General features: G+C 40.4%; 1 pseudogene; it reads right to left on the minus strand.

The window, feature by feature from the left end:
• Positions 1-14,457: 14,457 nt before the first annotated feature.
• LOC119524019 lies at positions 14,458-15,929 on the minus strand (annotated as a pseudogene).
• Between the last annotated feature and the right edge of the window lie 1,820 nt (positions 15,930-17,749).

The following is a 17,749-nucleotide window of genomic DNA, read 5'->3' on the forward strand; positions in this document are numbered from 1 at the left end:
CACAGTCAACTTCATTTGCTACCTAAGAGGGTAGGTTACATCGCCAAGGTCCTTTTGGAATCTAGAATTTTAATTATGGGTCCTAATGAAAAACAAAAGCAAAGAATTAAGTCAGGTTTTCTCAGTAGTATTAGATTAATGATTTAAATTTGGCAATAAATCACAAGCTTGTATTACTGAGAGTCATAATATAAAAAGAATGGCTGAGAAATCCAATTAGACTGTCTATGTGTAGGACCTTGTACGTATTCCTGTCCCTTTCCTGCATGTGCCTTGAGGCCATGTTTCTGTCTACTGCTATTTTTGTAGTTCTTACAGATTTTCTATGGGCACTGGTACAGGTTTGTTTCATTTAAATGAGGATGGTCTGGCTAAATTCCTAAGAGCAAAATGGTAAACACAAACCAGTTATTTCCGCTCACCAAAGGGAAAACTCCTGAAATAACGACAACATAGCATTTTTGACAAGACTCTTCAATTTTTAAAAAGGAACCCAAACATAGGAGCTGTGATATTAGAAACACTGCTGACACACATGTAGGTATTGATAACTTTTAGAAGAATACTTATATATCCAGAGGCCTAGGCCAACTACTATAGGAAAGTAACTTACTGTGAAAATAGTATTTTTAACAAGACTGTGATGAATTCCAGAACAGCTGTCAGAAGACACTCCATGCTAATCAGATGCTTTAAATACAGTCAAGCCTATATGCGGAATGGGGGCTTCTCTCCAACATTCAGTCAAAGGTAGCAAACAGTGTTACAATGATGCACCTGATGCACCTTAATTCTTCACCTTTCTTCTGGAGAGAAAAGTTCACGGCCTCTTGTGCACTTAATTAGCAAAACAAAGCACCACAGGGAAGCCCTGCTGACCAGAGGAGAGTTTCTGCAGAAGTTAATTTCTTTCTTTACTCTTTTCTTAAAATATATTCACTATATATGTCTATGTATTTACAAAACATTTAAATTAAATATGAACCTTGTATTTAAGGATGAAGTTACCAGTAATATTTCATCTTTCTGTGTGGCTTAAAAAGCCTGATGGCCAGCAGGATTTTTTTGTTGTTTCTTTTTTAATGGACCATATGCCAGAATGTCATTTGGTCTACTGAGCCTTTGGTTCTGCCTCTCTGTCTCATTGTTTCTTTAAAAGAGTCATCCCTTCTCTAAAGGCTGCATGTGAAAATACACAGTGGAATGGAGCTTTAAAATGCACACCACTTTCGTATGTGTTATGTGTAAAAGAGACAGAAGGTATTTTATTATTGTATCTTGACTGTAGAATAAGCAAGATATACTGACTTTATGCTCAATATCCACGTTTTAAAACAATGCTTCCTTCAACTGCAAAAAGGTGCTGTTCCACCCCGCATGCATGTTATCAGTGGGACCATCCAGAGGACGATGGCTATCTTCTCCACTGGTCATGTTCATATTGTCTGCTTCCTGATCCTCTGTCTCTCCAGTACTGTCCTTGACTTGAGTGACCAGACCCATAGCCTGTTCTTTGGTAATTAGAGCCTTGTCTTCACCATGTTGCTATAAGCTCACAAGTTGACTAGTTGATTTTCCTTGGAGGCACACAGCCTGGAGCAATAAAAGCATGCAAATCCTTGGGGCAAAGAGGTATATCAAGAGGCAGCATAAAGCTTTAAATGGGTTTTCTAAAGTCTGCAGCTCTCCTCTTGCGGAGGCAAGATTGAAACAGGCCAGGAATGTGTCAAAGCGCAGGCCTTGGATTCCCGGCTACTGGTTCAGCCACAGTCTTTTCAAACTAGGTGTTCCCCCTGGAATGTTCATCTGTAGAGGCTTAACCAGGTCTGGATGCTTCAGTGGGTTCCCCGAGTACACAAACCACTCCTTTACTGTGGAGCAGGCGCTAGCACCATCTCTACAGTCTCCCAGCGTGAGTGAGTAAACTCTCTGTGGAACACGACCGTAAATGAAGGCCTGGCTCGGTAGAGCCTGATCAAGCTCATCTTTCAAGGTGTTGCCGCATTTGATCTCTCCACTGCACATAATACTGTACACCAGATAGCTTTCCACTTGGACATGATGTATTCTTACAACCACGAATCCCTGCAAGCCTCTCACACCCACAACGGAACTCCTGGAAAGGATCCTTCATCTTAAAGGTCGGTTCATTTCACTCTCTTCTTTAGGAGTCCTGAGGGCTTTAAAAGGGTGCCTAGTATTATTACGCTCCAGGTCTCATGCTACAAGCTGCGGATACAACAATGAAGAAGACAAAGCCCCTAAAGGAGATGTTGAATTTTGAAAGAAGGCGGCAAATTGAAGTTAGTTGGAGAAGAAGAAAGCAGATCAGTGGTTGCCTAGAGACGTGCGCGCGACCACCTGGAGACTCGCCTGCAACCTGGGCCGCTGCCGCTGCACCACCGCAGCCTCCGCCGCAAATGCTCCAGTCACCGGGTAAATTCATAAAAAACGCTTTTTTTTTTTTTTTTTTGCCATCTACTTTAGTTTGGGTTCCTCCTGAAGCAGACTGAGACAAGGGTCCTAGTGCAAGTGGTTTCAGAGGTGATCTCAGCAAGCACTGATAGGGGAAGTGAGAGGGAAGGGAACTAATAAAGGACACACTATATATAGAGCAGGTTACAGCTGGGGGCAATTGAGGCTAATTCTGCTGGGGAAGTTTGGGAAACAACTTAGAACATGCCTCAGAACTCGGCTCATGGAGAAACATGGAAGCTGGGGTATTTTGATCCAACTCCCAGCCCTCATTGGCTGAGGACTGCTCTGAGTTGACAACTTTCAATTACTCGGCCTGCCCCTCTCTGGGTCAAGAGAGAGCCTGTGGGTGGAGAGTCACAGGTGGTTGTAAAATGGATGTCACTAGCTTGTGCTGGAACCATGAGTGCTGGGGAGAAATGGGCAGAGCATGGAAAACATCTGCTACAACACCTTCCTAGAGGTGTGTACTGTATTTTCATATACTGTCTTACATTTACAGTTTATGTAACATTTTCACAAATATCACAATAAATCAGATGAGTAGGACCTTATTTTATTTGTAATGATAAATCCCAGCTAAATCAATTTACTTGCCTGAGGCTTGAAACAGTGTCTTTTGACCCCAAGTCCAATGCCCACTAAGTTGCCATATAATGGTCCACTAACTTGCATGGCTGCTGTCTCCCTATCCTGGGGGTTATTAAACTATGGTCTGTCGAGCAAATCTAGCCTGCCATTTTTTTTTTTTTTTTTTTTTTTTTTTTAATCTTCATTTTATTGAGATATATTCACATACCACGCAGTCATACAAAACAAATCGTACTTTCGATTGTTTACAGTACCATTACATAGTGGTACATTCATCACCCAAATCAATCCCTGACACCTTCATTAGCACATACACAAAAATAACAAGAATAATAATTAGAGTGAAAAAGAGCAATTGAAGTAAAAAAGAACACTGGGTACCTTTGTCTGTTTGTTTCCTTCCCCTATTTTTCTACTCATCCATCCATAAACTAGACAAAGTGGAGTGTGGTCCTTATGGCTTTCCCAATCCCATTGTCACCCCTCATAAGCTACATTTTTATACAACTGTCTTCGAGATTCATGGGTTCTGGGTTGTAGTTTGATAGTTTCAGGTATCCACCACCAGCTACCCCAATTCTTTAGAACCTAAAAAGGGTTGTCTAAAGTGTACATAAGAGTGCCCACCAGAGTGACCTCTCGGCTCCTTTTGGAATCTCTCTGCCACTAAAGCTTATTTCATTTCCTTTCACATCCCCCTTTTGGTCAAGAAGATGTTCTCCGTCCCACGATGCCAGGTCTACATTCCTCCCCGGGAGTCATATTCCACGTTGCCAGGGAGCTTCACTCCCCTGGGTGTCTGATCCCACGTAGGGGGAAGGGCAGTGATTTCACCTTTCAAGTTGGCTTAGCTAGAGAGACAGGGCCACATCTGAGCAACAAAGAGGCATTCGGGAGGAGGCTCTTAGGCACAACCATAGGGAGGCCTAGCCTCTCCTTTGCAGCAACCGTCTTCCCAAGGGTAAAAACTGTGGTAGAGGGCTCAACCCATCAAACCACCAGTCCCCTATGTCTGTGGTCATGTTAGCAACCATGGAGGTGGGGTAGGCGAATACCCCTGCATTCTCCACAGGCTCCTCAAGGGGGCACTACATCTTTTCTTTTTCCTTGTTTTTCTCTTTTTTTTTTTTTTATAACTTTTCCTTCTTTTTTAAATCAACTGTATGAAAAAAAGTTAAAAAGAAAACAAACATACAATAAAAGAACATTTCAAAGAGACCATAACAAGGGAGTAAGAAAAAGACAACTAACCTAAGATAACTGCTTTACTTCCAACATGTTCCTACTTTACCCCAAGAAAGTTACCTAATATAGCAACATTTCTGTGAACTTGCTCCTACTATATCCATCAGAAATTAACAGACCATAGTCATTCCTGGGCATCCCCAGAACGTTAAATAGCTTATCTGTTCTTCTTGGATTATTGTTCCCCCTTCCTTAATTGCTCTCTATTGCTAGTTCCCCTACATTCTACATTATAAACCATTTGTTTTACATTTTTCAAAGTTCACATTAGTGGTAGCATATAATATTTCTCTTTTTGTGCCTGGCTTATTTCGCTCAGCATTATGTCTTCAAGGTTCATCCATGTTGTCATATGTTTCACGAGATCGTTCCTTCTTACTGCCGCGTAGTATTCCATCGTGTGTATATACCACATTTTATTTATCCACTCATCTGTTGAAGGACATTTGGGTTGTTTCCATCTCTTGGCAATTGTGAATAATGCTGCTATGAACATTGGCGTGCAGATATCTGTTCGTGTCACTGCTTTCCGATCTTCCGGGTATATACCGAGAAGTGCAATCGCTGGATCGAATGGTAACTCTATATCTAATTTTCTAAGGAACTGCCAGACTGACTTCCAGAGTGGCTGAACCATTATACAGTCCCACCAACAATGAATAAAAGTCCCAGTTTCTCCACATCCCCTCCAGCATTTGTAGTTTCCTGTTTGTTTAATGGCAGCCATTCTAACCGGTGTTAGATGGTATCTCATTGTGGTCTTAATTTGCATCTCTCTAATAGCTAGTGAAGCTGAACATTTTTTCATGTGTTTCTTGGCCATTTGTATTTCCTCTTCAGAGAACTGTCTTTTCATATCTTTAGCCCATTTTATAATTGGGCCGACTGTACTATTGTCATTGAGTTGTAGGATTTCTTTATATATGCAAGATATCAGTCTTTTGTCAGATACATGGTTTCCAAAAATTTTTTCCCATTGAGTTGGCTGCCTCTTTACCTTTTTGAGAAATTCCTTTGAGGTGCAGAAACTTCTAATCTTGAGGAGTTCCCATTTGTCTATTTTCTCTTTTGTTGCTTGTGCTTTGGGTGTAAAGTCTAGGAAGTGGCCGCCTAATACAAGGTCTTGAAGATGTTTTCCTACATTATCTTCTAGGAGTTTTATGGTACTTTCTTTTATATTGAGATCTTTGGTCCATTTTGAGTTAATTTTTGTGTAGGGGGTGAGGTAGGGGTCCTCTTTCATTCTTTTGGATATGGATATCCAACTCTCCCAGCCCCATTTGTTGAAAAGACCATTATGACTCAGTTCAGTGACTTTGGGGGCCTTAGCAAAGATCAGTCGACCATAGATCTGAGGGTCTATCTCTGAATTCTCAATTTGATTCCATTGATCTATATGTCTATCTTTGTGCCAGTACCATGCTGTTTTGGCAACTGTGGCTTTATAATAAGCTTCAAAGTCAGGCAGTGTAAGTCCTCCCACTTCGTTTTTCTTTTTCAGAGTGTCTTTAGCAATTCGAGGCATCTTCCCTTTCCAAATAAATTTGATAACTAGCTTTTCCAAGTCTGCAAAGTAGGTTGTTGGAATTTTGATTGGGATTGCATTGAATCTGTAGATGAGTTTGGGTAGAATTGACATCTTAATGACATTTAGTCTTCCTATCCATGAACATGGAATATTTTTCCATCTTTTCAGGTCCCCTTCTATTTCTTTTAGTAGAGTTATGTAGTTTTCTTTGTATAGGTCTTTTACATCTTTGGTTAAGTTTATTCCTAGGTACTCGATTTTTTTAGTTGCTATTGAAAATGGTATCTTTTTCTTGAGTGTCTCTTCAATTTGTTCATTTCTAGCATATAGAAACATTACTGACTTATGTGCATTAACCTTGTATCCCGCTACTTTGCTAAATTTGTTTATAGCTCTAGTAGCTGTATCGTCGATTTCTCAGGGTTTTCTAGATATAAGATCATATCATCTGCAAACAATGACAGTTTTACTTCTTCTTTTCCAATTTGGATGCCTTTTATTTCTTCGTCTTGCCGGATTGCCCTGGCTAGCACTTCCAGCACAATGTTGAATAACAGTGGTGACAGCGGGCATCCTTGTCTTGTTCCTGATCTTAGAGGGAAGGCTTTCAGTCTCTCACCATTGAGTACTATGCTGGCTGTGGGTTTTTCATATATGCTCTTTATCATGTTGAGGAAGTTTCCTTCAATTCCTACCTTTTGAAGTGTTTTTATCAAAAAGGGATGTTGGATTTTGTCAAATGCTTTTTCAGCATCTATTGAGATGATCAATTGATTTTTCCCTTTTGACTTGTTAATGTGTTGTAATACATTGATTGATTTTCTTATGTTGAACCATCCTTGCATGCCTGGAATGAACCCCACTTGGTCATGGTGTATGATTTTTTTAATGTGTCTTTGGATTCGATTTGCAAGTATTTTGTTGAGGATTTTTGCATCTATATTCATTAGGGAGATTGGCCGGTAGTTTTCCTTTTTTGTAGCATCTTTGCCTGGTTTTGGTATTAGATTGATGTTAGCTTCATAGAATGAGTTAGGTAGTGTTCCATTTTCTTCAATGTTTTGAAAGAGTTTGAGTAAGATTGGTGTCAGTTCTTTCTGGAAAGTTTGGTAGAATTCCCCTGTGAAGCCATCTGGCCCTGGGCATTTATTTGTGGGAAGATTTTTGATGACTGATTGGATCTCTTTGCTTGTGATGGGTTGGTTGAGGTCTTCTATTTCTTCTCTGGTCAGTCTAGGTTGTTCATATGTTTCCAGGAAATTGTCCATTTCCTCTACATTATCCAGTTTGTTGCCATACAGTTGTTCATAGTATCCTCTTAGAATTTTTTAAATTTCTTCAGGATCTGCAGTTATGTCACCTTTTTCATTCATTATTTTGTTTATATGGGTCTTCTCTCTTTTTGATTTTGTCAGTCTAGCTAGGGGCTTGTCAATCTTGTTGATCTTCTCAAAGAACCAACTTTTGGTGATATTTATCCTCTCTATTGTTTTTTTGTTCTCTATGTCATTTATTTCTGCTTTAATCCTTGTTATTTCTTTTCTTCTACTTGGTTTAGGATTGGTTTGCTGTTCATTTTCTAGCTTCTTCAGTTGATCCATTAGTTCTTTGATTTTGGCTCTTTCTTCCTTTTTAATGTATGCGTTTAGTGCTATAAATTTCCCCCTCAGCACTGCTTTTGCTGCATCCCATAGGTTTTGGTATGTTGTGTTCTCATTTTCATTCGTCTCTATATATTTAGCAATTTCTCTTGCTATTTCTTCTTTAACCCACTGATTGTTTAGGAGTGTGTTGTTTAACCTCCAGGTATTTGTGAATTTTCTAAGTCTCTGATGGTTATTGACTTCTAATTGTATTCCATTGTGGTCAGAGAATGTGCTTTGAATAATTTCAATCTTTTTAAATTTATTGAGGCTTGTTTTATGTCCCAGCATATGATCTATTCTGGAGAAAGTTCCATGAGCACTAGAAAAGTATGTGTATCCTGGTGATTTGGGATGTAATGTCCTGTATATGTCTGTTAAATCTAATTCATTTATCAGATTGTTTAGGTTTTCAATTTCCTTATTGGTCTTCTGTCTGTTTGATCTATCTATAGGAGAGAGTGATGTGTTGAAGTCTCCCACAATTATTGTGGAAACATCAATTGCTTCCTTTAGTTTTGCCAGTGTTTCTCTCATGTATTTTGTGGCACCTTGATTGGGTGCATAGACATTTACGATTGTTATTTCTTCTTGCTGAATTGCCCCTTTTATTAGTATGTAGTGGCCTTCTTTGTCTCTCAAAACATCCCTGCATTTGAAGTCTATTTTATCTGAGATTAATATTGCTACACCTGCTTTCTTTTGGCTGTAGCTTGCATGAAATATTTTTTTCCATCCTTTCACTTTCAGTTTCTTTGTGTCCCTGTGTCTAAGATGAGTCTCTTGTATGCAACATATTGATGGTTCATTTTTTTTTATCCATTCTGCGAATCTATATCTTTTAATTGGGGAGTTTAATCCATTTACATTCAGCGTTATAACCGTGAAGGCATTTCTTGAATCAGCCATCTTATCCTTTGGTTTATGTTTGTCATATTTTTCCCCTCTGTCTATTAATATCCTTTATTGGACCCATACCGAATCTCTTTAGTACTGAACCTTTCTCCAAGTCTCTCTGTCCTTTCTTTGTTTCTCTGTCTGTAGGGCTCCCTTTAGTATCTCCAGTAGGGCAAGTCTCTTGTTAGCAAATTCTCTCAGCATTTGTTTGTCTGTGAAAAATTTAAGCTCTCCCTCAAATTTGAAGGAGAGCTTTGCTGGATAAAGTATTCTTGGCTGGAAATTTTTCTCACTCAGAATTTGAAATATATCGTGCCACTGCCTTCTTGCCTCCATGGTGGCTGCTGAGTAGTCACTACTTAGTCTTATGCTGTTTCCTTTGTATGTGGTGAATTGCTTTTCTCTTGCTGCTTTCAGAACTTGCTCCTTCTCTTCTGTGTTTGACAGTGTGATCAGTATATGTCTTGGAGTGGGTTTATTTGGATTTATTCTATTTGGAGTTCGCTGAGCATTTATGATTTGTATATTTATGTTGTTTAGAAGATTTGGGAAGTTTTCCCCAACAATTTCTTTGAATACTCTTCCTAGACCTTTACCCTTTTCTTCCCCTTCTGGGACACCAATGAGTCTTATATTTGGACGTTTCATATTATCTATCATATCCCTGAGGTCCATTTCGATTTTTTCAATTTTTTTCCCCATTCTTTCTTTTATGCTTTCATTTTCCATTCTGTCATCTTCCAGGTCACTGATTCGTTGTTCAACTTCCTCTAGTCTTCTACTATGAGTGTCCAGAATCTTTTTAATTTGGTCAACAGTTTCTTTAATTTCCATAAGATCATCCATTTTTTTATTTAGTCTTGCAATGTCTTCTTTATGCTCTTCTAGAGTCTTCTTGATTTCCTTCATATCCCGTACTATGGTCTCATTGTTCATCTTTAGTTCTTTGAGTAGCTGCTCTAGGTGCTGTGTCTCTTCTGGTCTTTTGATTTGGGTGCTTGGGCTTGGGTTATCCATATCGTCTGGTTTTTTCATATGCTTTATAATTTTCTGTTGTTTTTGGACTCGTGGCATTTGCTGAACTTGATAGGGTTCTTTTAGGATTTGTAGACCAATTGAAGTCCTTATCTTTAATTTATCAGATCAACAGCTTCGTGGAGTACACTTTCTCTAACTAACCAGCAGGTGGCGTCCACGAGCCACCTGTTCTCCACAAGCCAGTTCTCCCCTGCTTAGCCTTTTTGGTGAGTGGGGGAGTGAGTCTTGTGGGGTCCAATTGGTGTACCAAGCTTGCGTGTGTATTTGGTGTTGCCTGCCCTGTATATGGGGCGTGTTTCTGGGCAGTCAGGGAGGGGGGGTGGCTCTAACAATCAAATCTCCCTGGTGATCCTAGAGTTTTAAAGCTGCTGCAATAGTCTAATCCTTCAGTTCAGTCCTGCCACAGTTTGTCTCTGCCACTGACCCACAAGTCCTTGGTATTGGCGTATGGCTCCTGAGACTTGCAAGTGGGCCCCTCTTCCAGGCTGTGCACCCCGGGTCCTCTGTTGAGGGATGACTGTGCTATGTCACAGGTGAGTGCCGTCCCCCCAGGGCAGTTCTGGGCTGCTGGGCTGTGTAGGGAGGCTCCCCGTCTGCTCAAATGATGGCTGAATGGGGCTTTGTTAATTCACACTGCTCTACCTTCCCAACTCTGGGACAATTAGCTGAGGTTGCAGGGAAGGCTAATGTCCACGCCCAGTTTTGTGGTGTGTGCCTGTTATTTGAAGCACTTCTGTCACACAGGGTTGTCTGGGGCAGTTCTGGGCTATGGGGCTGGCGATGGGCAGGAGTGTTTCCTGTCCACCAGGATGATGGCTGTGAGCGGACACCCCCCTTTTCTTGGGAAGTTGTGGTGTTTAGTGAATTTTCTCAGCCACTGGATTATTGCCTTTTGTCTCAGAGCTCTCCTAGTTCTGCTCTTGACTTGACCTGCCCAAATTGCAAGTCTTTGAAGCTTTCTGTATTGGGCTTCTTAGAGTAATTGTTTTAGAAAAAGAAAAAAGGATTAAAGAAAAAAAAAAAAAAAAAGGGCCCTCCTCAGAGATCTAATGGGTTATTGAAATGCTAAGAGACAAAGCAACCAGGGCCATTAAGGAAAGGTCCACAGGGCAGAGAGATCAGCTTTTCTTTGGGATTTGCATATGCGCCTCAGGGCCTGAGCTCGGGCCTGAGCTCTGCCCTTCCCCTTTCTATGTTCACCAGAACTCCAAAAATCCTCCGCTTTTATTTTGGAGTTTTTCGTGTTGTTTTTTTTCTATGCCTGTCTCCTCTCTGCTGGGCTGGCTGCTCTGAGATTCTCTGGTGTCTGGTCTCCGTCTATCTATGGTTGGAGTTTGGATCAGCAGAATGAGTTTCCGATAAGGGCTGCCACTGCAGTTCTCCCTTCTCCTTCCTGGAGCTGACAGCCCCTCCTCCCATGGGACTGAGCCTGGCAGGGAGGGGCGCGGGTCCCCTGGCCGCAAAAACTTACAGATTTCTCTGATCTCAGCAGTTCCACGTTTTCATGAGTGTTGTATGAAGTATGCCCAAAGTCAGATTGCTCTGTGGTGTCCAGTCCACGCAGTTCCTGGCTTTCTACCTACTTTCCTGGAGGAGTAACCAAAACATACAGCTCACCAGTCTGCCATCTTGCCCCGCCCCCTGCCATCTTGCCCCGCCCCCCATTTGTTTTTGTAAATAAAGTTTTATTAGAACTCAGCCATGCCCACTCATTTTCATACCATCTATAGCTGCTCTCATGCTACACTGGCAGTATTGTGTAGTTGCAACAGAGGCCTGCAAAGCTGAAAATATTTACTGTCTTACCCTTTACAAGAAAAGTTTACCAACCCCTGCTCTATACTATAAGTTAGCAGAAAAGTTAACATTTTCGAGAATTTTGTGAACAAGCTTGTAAGATGAAAAATACTTTTATTACTTATAAAAATTCCATTTTTATAAAGTGGGTTAAGGGCAAGATAGTCTTTAAAAACCCCTTCCATAAGAACAAATGTTGGCCATTTGCCTTAAAACATGTATCAAGAGCCAGGAACAAACTTGAGGCATTTCCATCTCTATAGAGGAATGAATTATAAACACCTAGTCCAGACACAGAAAATAGTTATCATTCATTGTGCCAAATCCCAACTGTTTAAAGATTGTGTGGATAATGATTCCAAACCTATGTCCAGGCTTAGTGAAAGAGAGGGTCATAATTGGGGAGTAATGTCTGCAATGGGCGTAGGAGGGGACACAGAGTCACCTGTCATGGGATGGCAGGAGAAAAGAGCAAGGAGAGGAAAGCATGCACTTAGAGTAGATAGTCAGAGCAGGCTTTATCTTCTGTGATCACAGGGAAATGAGGAAGACTGCTGAAAGAGAAGCATACAATAAGCAGGAAAAACCGAGCTGGGGTCTTAGGCTCCTATTTGGAAGGTGTTCAAAACTGGCAGCCTTCTTTGGTTTTGTTTTGTTTTCATTAATAGACTTTATTTTTTTTTTTTTTTGGTGTATTTTTTTTATTAAATTCAGTTTTATTGAAATACATTCACACACCATACAATCATCCATGGTGTACAATCCACTGTCCACAGTATGATAACATAGTTATGCGTTCATCACCACAATCTATCTCTGAACATTTTCCTTACATCAGAAAGAACCAGAACAAGAATAAAAAATAAAAGTGAAAAAAGAACACCCAAATCATCCCCCCATCCCACCCCATTTGTCCTTTAGTTTTTATCCCCATTTTTCTACTCATCCATACACTAGATAAAGGGGGTGTGATCCACAAGGTCTTCACAATCACACTGTCACCCCTTGTAATCTACATTATTATATAATTGTTTTCAGGAGTCCAGACTGCTGGGTTGGAGTTTGGTAGTTTCAGGTATTTACTTCTAGCTATTCCAATACATTGAAACCTAAGAGGTGTTAAATAGACTTTATTTTTAAGAGCAATTTTAGTTTTACAGAAAAATTGAGCTGATAATATAGAGTTCCCATCTACTCTTCTCCCCCACTCACGGTTTCCACTTTTATTAACATCTTGCCTTGGTATCATACATTTGTTACAATGAATGAACCAATATTGATACACTATTATTAACTGAAGTCCATAGTTTACAATAAGGTTCACTCTTCCTGTTGTATAATCCTTTGTTACAGAGAACAGAATATTCTGGGCATATTTCGAAATGGTTACTTTCCCTCTCCCGTTGCCCAAAGCAGTGGAGATCTTTTCCAATGTTCACCTTGAGAACCTGGTGGGGCCCCTGAAGTTAAAACACGTGAAAGTATGGGGGCCTCACCAGGATTGTCAAGCCAGTCCACATTCAGAATCCAGCAATTCGTCAATTTATCAATTACTATTTAAGTGTTTCTACCAGTTATTGGTGCCAGAGGCTTCTGCTCCCAGTAAACTGTGATTTTCTGTTTTTGCCTATCTCTTCAGTTTTACGGGTGTCAATTTGCCCTGGGACCACAATTCTCTGGTGGATCTAAGAAGAGTTGTTCATTTTCAGTTTGTTCAGCTTTTTTTCCTATTGTAAGGATGGGAGTGATGACTTCCAAGCTCTTTACATGTCAGAAATCAGGAGGCATGACCAGTATACAAGACGCATCACCAGTATACAACAAGAGGCAGTATATACCTGAGTGTGATTAGCTGATGACCCATGGGGATTAGATATATTGATTACTGCCAACAGCTACTGACCCGTTCATAAAACCAACTCTTCATCTAAAATCATATTCTACAAATACAGGATTTTTCTGAATTATTGGTCAAATTAAATGCAATTTTCAAAAGAGGGACCTTTTAGTGAGATGTGGTTTTATGGTTGGACAAGATTTCTATTTCTGCTGTAATAAATTCCAATGGACCTTTCAGTGACAGAATGAGTTTCTTGAAAATTCTGTGCATGGCAGTTGTTCATTCTCAAGCAATGTTGCTCTGGAACGTGCTTTCTCTGAGTTGTAAGCAGTCCTCCACCCCACCTCATGAGTTTCCAGCTCCTTGCCCTTGAATCTGAAACAGGTTGGTGGATTCCAGCCTGAGAGACCTACTGCTTACTAAGACACTCTTCCTAGGATGAATGAGCATTGGACTAGAGACAAGAATTACAGCTTTTATTCGAGTAGCTAAATCTGTGACTATATCTTTCTAAATTAAGTCTGTTTTGTTATGGCCTGTCTCTAGATTGCAATTAGCAGTCTTATTGGTCAGGATGGTATGGAGAAAATAAAAGAACCTCATGCTTTTAAAATTTTATTCCTTGATCCAGTGGTTCTCAAATGTGGCAATTCTGCCCACCCCCCACCCCAAGGGACATTTCACAATTTCTGGAGATATTTTTGGTTGTCACAACTGGGGTGGGGGGGTGGGGGTGGGGTTGCTATTGGCATGCAGTGGGTAGAGGCTGGAGATACTGCTAAACATCCTACAATGCACAGGATGGCACCCCACAACAAAGAATTATCCAGTACAAAACATTAATAGTGTCAGTGGAGAAATCCTGCTATATTCTGAGAAATTAGCCACCACAGCCCATAACTCTCCTTGGCTTACCAGGATCCTAATGACATCATTATTCTTATCTCTTTCATTAATTTTTACATTACAAAGATCACACTTCTCTCTGGACCGACTCTTTTTCTTTTTCTTTTTTTTTTTTTTTTTAATAAATTTATTTTTAGGGAAGTTTTAGGCTTATAGAAAAATTGCACAGAAAGTTTCCATATACACCCCCTACACATACCCCCCCCCCCATAGTCTCTCCCTATTTTAACTGTTTGCATTACAGTGTGGCACATTTGTTACAACTGATGAACCAATATTGACACATTATTAGTAATTAAAGTCCATAGTTTGCATTAGGGCTCACTCATTGTGAATATAATTCTCCAAGGTTTTTTCTTTTTTTTTTTTTTAAATCAGAGAAACTTTCACAGTATCTTAATCTAGGACAAAACATTAAAATACAAAGTACATACACAAAGCACCATGTATTTTCAATCAGTCGCCCATCCTCTGATTCCATGTTAGGGGAGACTGGGCTAAAGCCATGTTACTGTGCTCATGTCAGGCACTGGGTCAACCGATCCATTTGGATTCAGATCAGTAGGTGAACAACATTCTTTCTTTTTGCATTTGGCTGAATAGATTATGTAGACGCTTCTCATTAGGAAAATTCCAGGAATGACTGAGAAGTAACTTCCATAAATCAAAAACTGAATGCTGACCAGAAGCCCCAGGCCCTGGTTGTCAACCAGGGTCACAGTTAGGATGGTCTGGATCAACAAGGCCAAGAAGGTGTTGATTCTGAACACCAGGGCATAGCGTTCCATGCTAAGATTCACAGCAATCTGAAATACTGCTATGGTTATAAGAAACATGTAACTTGACTTGACTATCAAAAGACCAGCATAGCAAACCCAAATATTAGTTGTGTAATGCATGAGAAACAGAGAGCCCGCATCTGCTGCTAAGAAGATCCCCAGGGCCAGCTCCCCCACGAGATCCCAGTTGACCTTCACGTAGCCAACTGAGAAGGCTGCCAGGGCCCCTCCAAAGTTTGTGAGGGCATCCACTGCTCCATTATATATTGCAGAACTTTGGGACAGTGCCTTGTAATCCCACAGGATTTGAACATAGCTCAAAACCTGGTTAAAACTGGCTGTGGATAAAGCCCACCAGAGGGACCAGTAAAAATGATGCTTTGAGGAGTAGCACTCCCTCAAGTCATGGAACCACAGTGTAAAAACTCTCAAAGCCACATTTTCTGTCTTTGGGCTGCCCAACTGGCCATCATCCATAGGCCCTGAAATGTTGATGGACTCTCGGTCTACTGGTTGGTGATCCTTACGGGGCTCATCTAAGACAGCATCTTTTGCTGATGGCCTTTGAAGAGCTTCTTTGCTGGGTTTTGCATGGAAGAACATACTCTTCTTGGGCATTGGCAAAAAAAGTGAGAAAAGGAAGACCACAGTGACAGAGGCCAAGGATATGACATTGAGGTAAAGGTACGACATGTCGGCCAGGGATGCCAGCACCTGGGCCAGCACGGAGGCCGCCGTGTAGGCCACCAGCATCACGCTCCGACAGTAGCTGCTCACTCGCTGGTAGTGTTCCGGGCTGACCACACTGTATATGTAGGCATAGTAGGCCACCTCAGTGGCAGAGACCAAGCCGTAGGTGACCTCCAGCACCTGCATGGCCATTAGACCTTGACCGAATATGAGCAGCACCTGGTTCACAATGAAGCTGATGCCCTGTAAGATGGTAACTGGCTTGTAGCGGACGTAGTCGGTGATAATGAATATGGGAGCAGCAGTGCCAGGTAAGAATATGTCCACAGAGGAAGGATGTCGTTTGTGATCACACTGAGGCTCATATTTTTATCTGGTCCTGCTAAAAAAGGCACAACAAATGGTTCTGATGGCCTCATCATTGAGAAAAATCCAAATAAGCAGAGAATTACAGTGGGAAAAACCCAGGAATGGCTTGGTAAAGTTTGGCCACAATCCATGTCTGATTAAACTTTGTGGTCTCCAAAGCAAGGGAAGGAGAGGAGCCCGACTCTTTTTCATAAGGCCCAAGGTTTTCATTTTGAAATCCTACCCCACAAATCCCACAAGTCAATGATTCACAGTAACAGCTACCTACTGGAGGCTTAACTAGGTGCCAGAGCCCTAAGATTTAAACAGCCTTGAAAAAATTATACACTGTTTGGCAGGCAGGTTATACATGGAAAATAAGTAATAATACCAGGTAACTCCAAATTATAGGTATTGATAAAATTGCAGAAATAAACTTGGTGGAGAGAGGACAACCAGCATCTTTTGAGTTACTGAGCTACAGATATAGTTTACAGATGTTCTCTGATCTGGTCTTCATAGCAATCCCATGGGCGGACTTGTTTTTGTCAAATGAAGCAGTCAAAAAGGGAGCAGGGTGATACTTTAAAGGCAGTTTTCCCCCTTTCTGCTAATAACTCAAATATGTGCCTTGAAGAAATGTAGAAGTTAAAAAAAAGTCTAAGGAGGAACATAAAATCACCCTTATTCTACTTTTAGAGATATCTGTTTAGCACACTTCTGTGCAGCTTATTGTTTGCATGTATAATGCATTTTAAGTTTACCTGGGTTTATACGGTATATATCACATTATATATTTTCCTCTCCCCACAATATTATACTTCATGGGCACTTCTACAGCTCAATAAGTACTTTCTAAAGCATGATTTTTAATGGTTACATAATCATATGACTACTTCCTGATATGTTTGACCGTTCCCTTTGATGTGTGGCAATATTGTTCCGAAAAAAGAAAAATAAGAAAAGAGAACAAAAGGATCAGAATATTTCATTGGTGTATTCAAACACCAAACTTCAAAAACAACAACAAAAAATACCACACCAACACAAAGAATAGACAACAGATCTTTGATTTTTCCATCCTGCCTAACAATGCTGGGTTTTATAAATATCTGTGAAATGATGTACAAATTCACGTACACAGGTGTTGATATTTTTCACTGGGCCCAGAAAAATATGATTGTTGCGATATCTGCTTCTATAAAACTGATAAGATAACAAAGTTAAGTCATCAGAATTCATAACTGGGTTTCATTTTTAAGATAAATAGAATAGCTTCAAAGAGGTACCCTGTTGTGTGTGTGCGTGCATGTGTGTATGGTCTCTCTTGACTTTTTTTTGTATTATTTTTGTAAAGTACCAAAATAGTAATTTTAGTGTCAGTCTCAGAAGTTCTAAGCTTGTTACATAAAAAAAATTGTTATTAGTGTAGTGTATTGTGCTTTTATTCAGACATAATGATCAATATATGAGCCATGAATTAATTTTAGAGTACAGAGTTAATTTTAGAAATCATCTAAATTGTGGCCTGAGAGAAACTGTAAGACTGCTAAGTATAAGGGACCTTGGTGAATCAGGGTGTGCCAGGGCTGGAAGCCCAAATGCCAGACCTTGTCTTCTGCTTAGCCTAAACCCAGGACCAGCTGTCCTTGATGCCATCTGATACAAACTCTTTAGTTACACTCTCACTGCCAAACATTTTCTTCAATAAAGTCAAATGATAAAGGAAAAACCCCAAATGATACGGATCCCATAAGTTTTGGACAAAAAATCCAGTTAGTAGCACATTAGACTGATTCTAAAGCACATTTCATTCCCTGCAAGGCAAGAAATGATTGCATTTGAATTCAATCTATATGGGTAATAAGATCATTACTACCAAAGAAGGTAATCATTTTCACCAGTGACTCAAAAAACAAACAGAGGGATGGGTGTGAAGTGGGTTTAAGAGACAGAAAACCTTCTCAGGAAT

This window comes from Choloepus didactylus, chromosome Y (assembly GCF_015220235.1).
Source record: "Choloepus didactylus isolate mChoDid1 chromosome Y, mChoDid1.pri, whole genome shotgun sequence".
Lineage (NCBI taxonomy): Eukaryota > Metazoa > Chordata > Mammalia > Pilosa > Megalonychidae > Choloepus > Choloepus didactylus.